Genomic DNA, 14,282 nt, shown 5'->3' with positions numbered 1-14,282 from the left:
TACAGAATATACAGGGGTATTACAGGAGATGTACAGGGGTATTACAGAATATACAGGGGTATTACAGAATATACAGGGGTATTATAGGTGATATACAGGGGTATTACAGAATATACAGGGGTATTACAGGAGATGTACAGGGGTATTACAGAATATACAGGGGTATTACAGGTGATGTTCAGGGGTATTACAGAATATACAGGGGTATTACAGGTGATGTACAGGGGTATTACAGAATATACAGAGGTATTACAGGAGATGTACAGGGGTATTACAGAATATACAGGGGTATTACAGAATATACAGGGGTATTACAGGTGATGTACAGGGGTATTACAGAATATACAGGGGTATTACAGGTGATGTACAGGAGTATTACAGAATATACAGGGGTATTACAGGAGATGTACAGGGGTATTACAGGTGATGTACAGGAGTATTACAGAATATCCAGGGGTATTCCAGGTGATGTACAGGGGTATTACAGAATATCCAGGGGTATTACAGAATTTACAGGGGTATTACAGAATATACAGGGGTATTACAGGTGATGTACAGGAGTATTACAGAATATACAGGGGTATTACAGGAGATGTACAGGGGTATTACAGGTGATGTACAGGAGTATTACAGAATATACAGGGGTATTACAGGTGATGTACAGGGGTATTACAGAATATACAGGGGTATTACAGAATTTACAGGGGTATTACAGAATATACAGGGGTATTACAGGTGATGTACAGGGGTATTACAGAATATACAGGGGTATTACAGAATATACAGGGGTATTACAGAATATACAGGGGTATTACAGATGATGTACAGGGGTATTACAGGAGATGTACAGGGGTATTACAGAATATACAGGGGTATTACAGGTGATGTACAGGGGTATTACAGAATATACAGGGGTATTACAGAATATACAGGGGTATTACAGGTGATGTACAGGGGTATTACAGGTGATGTACAGGGGTATTACAGAATATACAGGGGTATTACAGGTGATGTACAGGGGTATTACAGAATATCCAGGGGTATTACAGGTGATGTACAGGGGTATTACAGGTGATGTACAGGGGTATTACAGAATATACAGGGGTATTACAGAATATACAGGGGTATTACAGAATATACAGGGGTATTACAGGTGATGTACAGGGGTATTACAGAATATACAGGGGTATTACAGAATATACAGGGGTATTACAGGTGATGTACAGGGGTATTACAGGGGATGTACAGGGGTATTACAGAATATACAGGGGTATTACAGAATATACAGGGATATTACAGGAGATGTACAGAGGTATTACAGGTGATGTACAGGGGTATTACAGAATATACAGGAGTATTACAGGTGATATACAGGGGTATTACAGAATATATAGGGGTATTACAGAATATACAGGGGTATTACAGGTGATGTACAGGGGTATTACAGGTGATGTACAGGGGTATTACAGAATATACAGGGGTATTACAGAATATACAGGGGTATTACAGGTGATGTACAGGGGTATTACAGAATATACAGGGGTATTACAGGTGATGTACAGGGGTATTACAGGTGATGTACAGGGGTATTACAGGGGATGTACAGGGGTATTACAGAATATACAGGGGTATTACAGAATATACAGGGTTATTACAGAATATACAGGGGTATTACAGGAGATGTGCAGGGGTATTACAGAATATACAGGGTTATTACAGAATATACAGGGGTATTACAGGGGATGTACAGGGGTATTACAGAATATACAGGGGTATTACAGAATATACAGGGTTATTACAGAATATACAGGGGTATTACAGGAGATGTGCAGGGGTATTACAGAATATACAGGGGTATTACAGAATATACAGGGGTATTACAGAATATACAGGGTTATTACAGAATATACAGGGGTATTACAGGAGATGTGCAGGGGTATTACAGAATATACAGGGGTATTACAGAATATACAGGGTTATTACAGAATATACAGGGGTATTACAGGTGATGTACAGGGGTATTACAGGTGATGTGCAGGGGTATTACAGAATATACAGGGATATTACAGAATATACAGGGGTATTACAGGTGATGTACAGGGGTATTACAGAATATACAGGGGTATTACAGAATATACAGGGGTATTACAGGTGATGTACAGGGGTATTACAGGGGATGTACAGGGGTATTACAGAATATACAGGGATATTACAGAATATACAGGGGTATTACAGGTGATGTACAGGGGTATTACAGAATATACAGGGGTATTACAGGAGATGTACAGGGGTATTACAGAATATACAGGGGTATTATAGGTGATGTACAGGGGTATTACAGAATATACAGGGGTATTACAGGTGATGTGCAGGGGTATTACAGAATATACAGGGATATTACAGAATATACAGCGGTATTATAGGTGATGTACAGGGGTATTACAGAATATACAGGGGTATTACAGAATATACAGGGGTATTACAGAATATACAGGGGTATTATAGGTGATGTACAGGGGTATTGTAGAATATACAGGGGTATTATAGAATATACAGGGGTATTACAGAATATACAGGGGTATTACAGGAGATTTACAGGGGTATTACAGAATATACAGGGGTATCACAGGTGATGTACAGGGGTATTACAAAATATACAGGGGTATTACAGAATATACAGAGGTATTACAGAATATACAGGGGTATTACAGAATATATAGGGGTATTTCAGTTGATGTGCAGGGGTATTACAGAATATACAGGGGTATTACAGAATATACAGGGGTATTACAGAATATACAGGGTTATTACAGAATATACAGGGGTATTTCAGTTGATGTACAGGGGTATTACAGAATATACAGGGGTATTACAGAATATACAGGGGTATTACAGAATATACAGGGGTATTACAGAATATATAGGGGTATTTCAGTTGATGTGCAGGGGTATTACAGAATATACAGGGGTATTACAGAATATACAGGGGTATTACAGAATATATAGGGGTATTTCAGTTGATGTGCAGGGGTATTACAGAATATACAGGGGTATTACAGAATATACAGGGGTATTACAGAATATACAGGGTTATTACAGAATATACAGGGGTATTTCAGTTGATGTACAGGGGTATTACAGAATATACAGGGGTATTACAGAATATACAGGGGTATTACAGGTGATGTGCAGGGGTATTACAGAATATACAGGGGTATTACAGAATATACAGGGGTATTACAGAATATACAGGGGTATTATAGGTGATGTCCAGGGGTATTACAGAATATACAGGGGTATTACAGAATATACAGGGTTATTACAGAATATACAGGGGTATTACAGAATATACAGGGGTATTACAGGAGATGTTCATGGGTATTACAGAATATACAGGGGTATTACAGAATATACAGGGGTATTACAGGAGATGTTCATGGGTATTACAGAATATACAGGGGTATTACAGGTGATGTACAGGGGTATTTCAGAATATACAGGGGTATTATAGGTGATGTTCAGGGGTATTACAGAATATACAGGAGTATTACAGAATATACAGGGGTATTACAGAATATACAGGGGTATTACAGGAGATGTACATGGGTATTACAGAATATACAGGGGTATTACAGAATATACAGGGGTATTACAGGTGATGTTCAGGGGTATTACAGAATATACAGGAGTATTACAGAATATACAGGGGTATTACAGAATATACAGGGGTATTACAGAATATACAGGGGTATTACAGGTGATGTACAGGGGTATTACAGAATATACAGGGGTATTACAGAATATACAGGGGTATTACAGGTGATGTACAGGGGTATTACAGAATATACAGGAGTATTACAGAATATACAGGGGTATTACAGAATATACAGGGGTATTACAGAATATACAGGGGTATTATAGGTGATGCACAGGGGTATTACAGAATATACAGGGGTATTATAGAATATACAGGGGTATTACAGAATATACAGGGGTATTACAGGTGATGTACAGGGGTATTACAGAATATACAGGGGTATTACAGAATATACAGGGGTATTACAGGTGATGTACAGGGGTATTACAGAATATACAGGTGTATTACAGAATATACAGGGGTATTACAGGTGATGTACAGGGGTATTACAGAATATACAGTGGTATTACAGAATATACAGGGGTATTATAGAATATACAGGGGTATTATAGGTGATGTACAGGGGTATTACAGAATATACAGGGGTATTACAGAATATACAGGGGTATTACAGAATATACAGGGGTATTACAGGTGATGTACAGGAGTATTACAGAATATACAGGGGTATTACAGAATATACAGGGGTATTACAGGTGATGTACAGGGGTATTACAGAATATACATGGGTATTATAGAATATACAGGGGTATTACAGGAGATGTACAGGGGTATTACAGAATATACAGGGGTATTACAGAATATACAGGGGTATTACAGGTGATGTACATGGGTATTACAGAATATACAGGAGTATTACAGAATATACAGGGGTATTACAGAATATACAGGGGTATTACAGGAGATGTACATGGGTATTACAGAATATACAGGGGTATTACAGAATATACAGGGGTATTACAGGTGATGTTCAGGGGTATTACAGAATATACAGGAGTATTACAGAATATACAGGGGTATTACAGAATATACAGGGGTATTACAGAATATACAGGGGTATTACAGAATATACAGGGGTATTACAGGTGATGTACAGGGGTATTACAGAATATACAGGGGTATTACAGAATATACAGGGGTATTACAGGTGATGTACAGGGGTATTACAGAATATACAGGGGTATTATAGGTGATGCACAGGGGTATTACAGAATATACAGGGGTATTATAGAATATACAGGGGTATTACAGAATATACAGGGGTATTACAGGTGATGTACAGGGGTATTACAGGATATACAGGGGTATTACAGAATATACAGGGGTATTACAGGTGATGTACAGGGGTATTACAGAATATACAGGGGTATTACAGAATATACAGGGGTATTACAGGTGATGTACAGGGGTATTACAGAATATACAGGTGTATTACAGAATATACAGGGGTATTACAGGTGATGTACAGGGGTATTACAGAATATACAGTGGTATTACAGAATATACAGGGGTATTATAGAATATACAGGGGTATTATAGGTGATGTACAGGGGTATTACAGAATATACAGGGGTATTACAGAATATACAGGGGTATTACAGAATATACAGGGGTATTACAGGTGATGTACAGGAGTATTACAGAATATACAGGGGTATTACAGAATATACAGGGGTATTACAGGTGATGTACAGGGGTATTACAGAATATACATGGGTATTATAGAATATACAGGGGTATTACAGGAGATGTACAGGGGTATTACAGAATATACAGGGGTATTACAGAATATACAGGGGTATTACAGAATATACAGGGGTATTACAGGTGATGTACAGGAGTATTACAGAATATACAGGGGTATTACAGAATATACAGGGGTATTACAGAATATACAGGTGTATTACAGAATATACAGGGGTATTACAGAATATACAGGGGTATTACAGGTGATGTACAGGAGTATTACAGAATATACAGGGGTATTACAGGTGATGTACAGGGGTATTACAGAATATACAGGGGTATTACAGGTGATGTGCAGGGGTATTACAGAATATACAGGGGTATTACAGGGGATGTACAGGGGTATTACAGAATATACAGGGGTATTACAGGTGATGTACAGGAGTATTACAGAATATACAGGGGTATTACAGGTGATGTACAGGGTATTACAGAATATACAGAGGTATTACAGGTGATGTGCAGGGGTATTACAGAATATACAGGGGTATTACAGGGGATGTACAGGGGTATTACAGAATATACAGGGGTATTACAGAATATACAGGGGTATTATAGGTGATGTACAGGAGTATTACAGAATATACAGGGGTATTACAGGTGATGTACAGGGGTATTACAGAATATACAGGGGTATTACAGGTGATGTACAGGGGTATTACAGAATATACAGGGGTATTACAGAATATACAGGGGTACTATAGGTGATGTCCAGGGGTATTACAGAATATACAGGAGTATTACAGAATATACAGGGGTATTACAGAATATACAGGGTTATTACAGAATATACAGGGGTATTACAGAATATACAGGGGTATTACAGGTGATGTACAGGAGTATTACAGAATATACAGGGGTATTACAGGGGATGTACAGGGATATTACAGAATATACAGGGGTATTACAGAATATACAGGGGTATTACAGGTGATGTACAGGGGTATTACAGAATATACAGGTGTATTACAGAATATACAGGGGTATTACAGGTGAAGTACAGGGGTATTACAGAATATACAGGGTTATTACAGGTGATGTTCAGGGGTATTACAGAATATACAGGGGTATTACAGGAGATGTACAGGGGTATTACAGAATATACAGGGGTATTACAGAATATACAGGGGTACTATAGGTGATGTCCAGGGGTATTACAGAATATACAGGAGTATTACAGAATATACAGGGGTATTACAGAATATACAGGGTTATTACAGAATATACAGGGGTATTACAGGTGATGTTCAGGGGTATTACAGAATATACAGGGGTATTATAGGTGATGCACAGGGGTATTACAGAATATACAGGGGTATTACAGAATATACAGGGGTATTACAGAATATACAGGGTTATTACAGAATATACAAGGGTATTACAGGTGATGTACAGGGGTATTACAGAATATACAGGGGTATTACAGGAGATGTACAGGGGTATTACAGAATATACAGGGGTATTACAGAATATACAGGGGTATTACAGGTGATGTACAGGGGTATTACAGAATATACAGGGGTATTACAGCATATACAGGGGTATTACAGGTGATGTACAGCGGTTTTACAGAATATACAGGGGTATTACAGAATATACAGGGGTATTACAGGTGATGTACAGGGGTATTACAGAATATACAGGGGTATTACAGGTGATGTACAGGGGTATTACAGGTGATGTACAGCGGAATTACAGAATATACAGGGGTATTACAGGTGATGTACAGGGGTATTACAGAATATACAGGGGTATTACAGAATATACAGGGGTATTACAGAATATACAGGGGTATTACAGGTGATGTACAGGGGTATTACAGAATATACAGGGGTATTACAGAATATACAGGGGTATTACAGGTGATGTACAGGGGTATTACAGAATATACAGGGGTATTACAGAATATACAGGGGTATTACAGGTGATGTACAGGGGTATTACAGAATATACAGGGGTATTACAGAATATACAGGGGTATTACAGGTGATGTACAGGGGTATTACAGAATATACAGGGGTATTACAGAATATACAGGGGTATTACAGAATATACAGGAGCATTACAGAATATACAGGGGTATTATAGGTGATATACAGAGGTATTACAGAATATACAGGGGTATTACAGGTGATGTACAGGGGTATTACAGAATGTACAGGAGCATTACAGAATATACAGGGGTATTATAGGTGATATACAGAGGTATTACAGAATATACAGGGGTATTACAGGTGATGTACAGGGGTATTACAGAATATACAGGGGTATTACAGGAGATGTACAGGGGTATTACAGAATATACAGGGGTATTACAGGTGATGTACAGGGGTATTACAGAATATACAGGGGTATTACAGGTGATGTACAGGGGTATTACAGAATATACAGGGGTATTACAGAATATACAGGAGCATTACAGAATATACAGGGGTATTACAGAATATACAGGGGTATTACAGGTGATGTACAGGGGTATTACAGAATATACAGGGGTATTACAGGTGATGTACAGGGGTATTACAGAATATACAGGGGTATTACAGGTGATGTACAGGGGTATTACAGAATATACAGGGGTATTACAGGTGATGTACAGGGGTATTACAGAATATACAGGGGTATTACAGAATATACAGGGGTATTACAGGTGATGTACAGGGGTATTACAGGGGATGTACAGGGGTATTACAGAATATACAGGGGTATTATAGGTGATATACAGGGGTATTACAGGAGATGTACAGGGGTATTACAGAATATACAGGGGTATTACAGGTGATGTACAGGGGTATTACAGAATATACAGGGGTATTACAGAATATACAGGGGTATTACAGGTGATGTACAGGGGTATTACAGGGGATGTACAGGGGTATTACAGAATATACAGGGGTATTATAGGTGATATACAGGGGTATTACAGGAGATGTACAGGGGTATTACAGAATATACAGGGGTATTACAGGAGATGTACAGGGGTATTACAGAATATACAGGGGTATTACAGAATATACAGGGGTATTACAGGTGATGTACAGGGGTATTACAGAATATACAGGGGTATTACAGAATATACAGGGGTATTACAGAATATACAGGGGTATTATAGGTGATATACAGGGGTATTACAGGAGATGTACAGGGGTATTACAGAATATACAGGGGTATTATAGGTGATATACAGGGGTATTACAGGTGATGTACAGGGGTATTATAGGTGATGTACAGGGGTATTACAGGTGATGTACAGGGGTATTATAGGTGATGTACAGGGGTATTACAGAATATACAGGGGTATTATAGGTGATATACAGGGGTATTACAGGTGATGTACAGGGGTATTACAGGTGATGTACAGGGGTATTACAGAATATACAGGGGTATTATAGGTGATATACAGGGGTATTACAGGAGATGTACAGGGGTATTACAGAATATACAGGGGTATTACAGAATATACAGGGGTATTACAGGTGATGTACAGGGGTATTACAGAATATACAGGGGTATTACAGAATATACAGGGGTATTATAGGTGATATACAGGGGTATTACAGGAGATGTACAGGGGTATTACAGAATATACAGGGGTATTACAGAATATACAGGGATATTACAGGTGATGTACAGGGGTATTACAGAATATACAGGGGTATTACAGAATATACAGGGTATTACAGAATATACAGGGGTATTACAGAATATACAGGGGTATTACAGGGGATGTACAGGGGTATTACAGAATATACAGGGGTATTACAGAATATACAGGGATATTACAGGTGATGTACAGGGGTATTACAGAATATACAGGGGTATTACAGAATATACAGGGTATTACAGAATATACAGGGGTATTACAGAATATACAGGGGTATTACAGGAGAAGTACAGGGGTATTACAGGTGATGTACAGGGGTATTACAGGAGAAGTACAGGGGTATTACAGGTGATGTACAGGGGTATTACAGAATATACAGGGGTATTACAGAATATACAGGGGTATTACAGGTGATGTACAGGGGTATTACAGGAGATGTACAGGGGTATTACAGAATATACAGGGGTATTACAGAATATACAGGAGTATTACAGGAGATGTACAGGGGTATTACAGAATATACAGGGGTATTACAGAATATACAGGGGTATTACAGAATATACAGGGGTATTATAGGTGATATACAGGGGTATTACAGAATATACAGGGGTATTACAGGAGATGTACAGGGGTATTACAGAATATACAGGGGTATTACAGGTGATGTTCAGGGGTATTACAGAATATACAGGGGTATTACAGAATATACAGGGGTATTACAGGTGATGTTCAGGGGTATTACAGAATATACAGGGGTAATACAGAATATACAGGGGTATTACAGGTGATGTACAGGAGTATTACAGAATATACAGGGGTATTACAGAATATACAGGGGTATTACAGGTGATGTACAGGGGTATTACAGAATATACAGGGGTATTACAGGAGATGTACAGGGGTATTACAGAATATACAGGGGTATTACAGAATATACAGGAGTATTACAGGAGATGTACAGGGGTATTACAGAATATACAGGGGTATTACAGAATATACAGGGGTATTACAGAATATACAGGGGTATTACAGGAGATGTACAGGGGTATTACAGAATATAGAGGGGTATTACAGAATATACAGGGGTATTATAGGTGATATACAGGGGTATTACAGAATATACAGGGGTATTACAGGAGATGTACAGGGGTATTACAGAATATACAGGGGTATTACAGGTGATGTTCAGGGGTATTACAGAATATACAGGGGTATTACAGAATATACAGGGGTATTACAGGTGATGCACAGGGGTATTACAGGTGATGTACAGGAGTATTACAGAATATACAGGGGTATTACAGAATATACAGGGGTATTACAGGTGATGTACAGGGGTATTACAGAATATACAGGGGTATTACAGGTGATGTACAGGGGTATTACAGGGGATGTACAGGGGTATTACAGAATATACAGAGGTATTACAAAATATACAGAGGTATTACAGGGGATGTACAGGGATATTACAGAATATACAGGGGTATTACAGAATATACAGAGGTATTACAGGTGATGTACAGGAGTATTACAGAATATACAGGGGTATTACAGAATATACAGGGGTATTACAGGTGATGTACAGGAGTATTACAGAATATACAGGGGTATTACAGAATATACAGGGGTATTACAGGTGATGTACAGGGGTATTACAGAATATACAGGGGTATTACAGGTGATGTACAGGGGTATTACAGAATATACAGAGGTATTACAGGTGATGTACAGGAGTATTACAGAATATACAGGGGTATTACAGGTGATGTACAGGGGTATTACAGAATATACAGGGGTATTACAGGTGATGTACAGGGGTATTACAGAATATACAGAGGTATTACAGGTGATGTACAGGGGTATTACAGAATATACAGGGGTATTACAGGTGATGTACAGGGGTATTACAGAATATACAGGGGTATTACAGGTGATGTACAGGAGTATTACAGAATATACAGGGGAATTACAGAATATACAGGGGTATTACAGGTGATGTACAGGGGTATTACAGAATATACAGGGGTATTAAAGGTGATGTACAGGGGTATTACAGAATATACAGGGGTATTACAGAATATACAGGGGTATTACAGGTGATGTACAGAGGTATTACAGAATATACAGGGGTATTACAGAATATACAGGGGTATTACAGAATATACAGGGGTATTACAGGTGATGTACAGGGGTATTACAGAATATACAGGAGTATTACAGAATATACAGGGGAATTACAGTATATACAGGGGTATTACAGAATATACAGGGGTATTACAGGTGAAGTACAGGGGTATTACAGAATATACAGGGGTATTACAGGTGATGTACAGGGGTATTACAGAATATACAGGGGTATTACAGAATATACAGGGGTATTACAGGTGATGTACAGGGGTATTACAGAACATACAGGGGTATTACAGGAGATGTACAGGGGTATTACAGAATATACAGGGGTATTACAGGTGGTGTACAGGGGTATTACAGAATATACAGGGGTATTATAGGTGAAGTACAGAGGTATTACAGAATATACAGGGTTATTACAGAATATACAGGGGTATTACAGGTGATGTACAGGGGTATTACAGAATATACAGGGGTATTACAGGGGATGTACAGTTGTATTACAGAATATACAGGGGTATTACAGAATATACAGGGGTATTACAGAATATACAGGGGTATTACAGGGGATGTATAGGGGTATTACAGAATATACAGGGGTATTACAGAATATACAGGGCTATTACAGGAGATGTACAGGGGTATTACAGAATATACAGGGGTATTACAGAATATACAGGGGTATTATTGGTGATGTTCAGGGGTATTACAGAATATACAGGGGTATTATAGGTGATGTACAGGGGTATTACAGAATATACAGGGGTATTACAGAATATACAGGGGTATTATAGGTGATGTACAGGGGTATTACAGAATATACAGGGGTATTATAGGTGATGTTCAGGGGTATTATAGAATATACAGGGGTATTACAGAATATACAGGGGTATTACAGGTGATGTACAGGGGTATTACAGAATATACAGGGGTATTACAGAATATACAGGGGTATTACAGAATATACAGGGGTATTACAGGTGATGTACAGGGGTATTACAGAATATACAGGGGTATTACAGAATATACAGGGGTATTACAGAAGATGTACAGGGGTATTACAGAATATACAGGGGTATTACAGAATATACAGGGGTATTACAGGTGATGTACAGGGGTATTACAGAATATACAGGGGTATTACAGAAAATACAGGGGTATTACAGGTGATGTACAGGGGTATTACAGAATATACAGGGGTATTACAGAATATACAGGGGTATTATAGGTGATATACAGGGGTATTACAGAATATACAGGGGTATTACAGGTGATGTACAGGGGTATTACAGAATATACAGGAGCATTACAGAATATACAGGGGTATTACAGAATATACAGGGGTATTACAGAATATACAGGGGTATTATAGATGATATACAGGGGTATTACAGAATATACAGGAGCATTACAGAATATACAGGGGTATTACAGAATATACAGGGGTATTACAGATGATGTACAGGGGTATTACAGAATATACAGGGGTATTACAGAATATACAGGGGTATTACAGGTGATGTACAGGGGTATTACAGAATATACAGGGGTATTACAGGTGATGTACAGGGGTATTACAGAATATACAGGGGTATTACAGAATATACAGGGGTATTACAGAATATACAGGGGTATTATAGGTGATATACAGGGGTATTACAGGTGATGTACAGGGGTATTACAGAATATACAGGGGTATTATAGGTGATATACAGGGGTATTACAGGAGATGTACAGGGGTATTACAGAATATACAGGGGTATTACAGGAGATGTACAGGGGTATTACAGGTGATGTACAGGGGTATTACAGGTGATGTACAGGGGTATTACAGAATATACAGGGGTATTACAGAATATACAGGGGTATTATAGGTGATATACAGGGGTATTACAGAATATACAGGGGTATTACAGGAGATGTACAGGGGTATTACAGAATATACAGGGGTATTAAAGGTGATGTTCAGGGGTATTACAGAATATACAGGGGTATTACAGAATATACAGGGGTATTACAGGTGATGTTCAGGGGTATTACAGAATATACAGGGGTAATACAGAATATACAGGGGTATTACAGGTGATGTACAGGAGTATTACAGAATATACAGGGGTATTACAGAATATACAGGGGTATTACAGGTGATGTACAGGGGTATTACAGAATATACAGGGGTATTACAGGAGATGTACAGGGGTATTACAGAATATACAGGGGTATTACAGAATATACAGGAGTATTACAGGAGATGTACAGGGGTATTACAGAATATACAGGGGTATTACAGAATATACAGGGGTATTACAGAATATACAGGGGTATTACAGGAGATGTACAGGGGTATTACAGAATATAGAGGGGTATTACAGAATATACAGGGGTATTATAGGTGATATACAGGGGTATTACAGAATATACAGGGGTATTACAGGAGATGTACAGGGGTATTACAGAATATACAGGGGTATTACAGGTGATGTTCAGGGGTATTACAGAATATACAGGGGTATTACAGAATATACAGGGGTATTACAGGTGATGCACAGGGGTATTACAGGTGATGTACAGGAGTATTACAGAATATACAGGGGTATTACAGAATATACAGGGGTATTACAGGTGATGTACAGGGGTATTACAGAATATACAGGGGTATTACAGGTGATGTACAGGGGTATTACAGGGGATGTACAGGGGTATTACAGAATATACAGAGGTATTACAGAATATACAGAGGTATTACAGGGGATGTACAGGGATATTACAGAATATACAGGGGTATTACAGAATATACAGAGGTATTACAGGTGATGTACAGGAGTATTACAGAATATACAGGGGTATTACAGAATATACAGGGGTATTACAGGTGATGTACAGGAGTATTACAGAATATACAGGGGTATTACAGAATATACAGGGGTATTACAGGTGATGTACAGGGGTATTACAGGTGATGTACAGGAGTATTACAGAATATACAGGGGTATTACAGAATATACAGGGGTATTACAGGTGATGTACAGGGGTATTACAGAATATACAGGGGTATTACAGGGGATGTACAGGGGTATTACAGGGGATGTACAGGGGTATTACAGAATATACAGGGGTATTACAGGTGATGTACAGGGGTATTAC

Source organism: Phyllobates terribilis, unplaced genomic scaffold, assembly GCF_046119375.1.
Source record: "Phyllobates terribilis strain yellow unplaced genomic scaffold, ASM4611937v1 Scaffold_12__6_contigs__length_324123572, whole genome shotgun sequence".
In the NCBI taxonomy this organism is placed as follows: domain Eukaryota; kingdom Metazoa; phylum Chordata; class Amphibia; order Anura; family Dendrobatidae; genus Phyllobates; species Phyllobates terribilis.
This window is presented reverse-complemented; position numbering follows the sequence as displayed.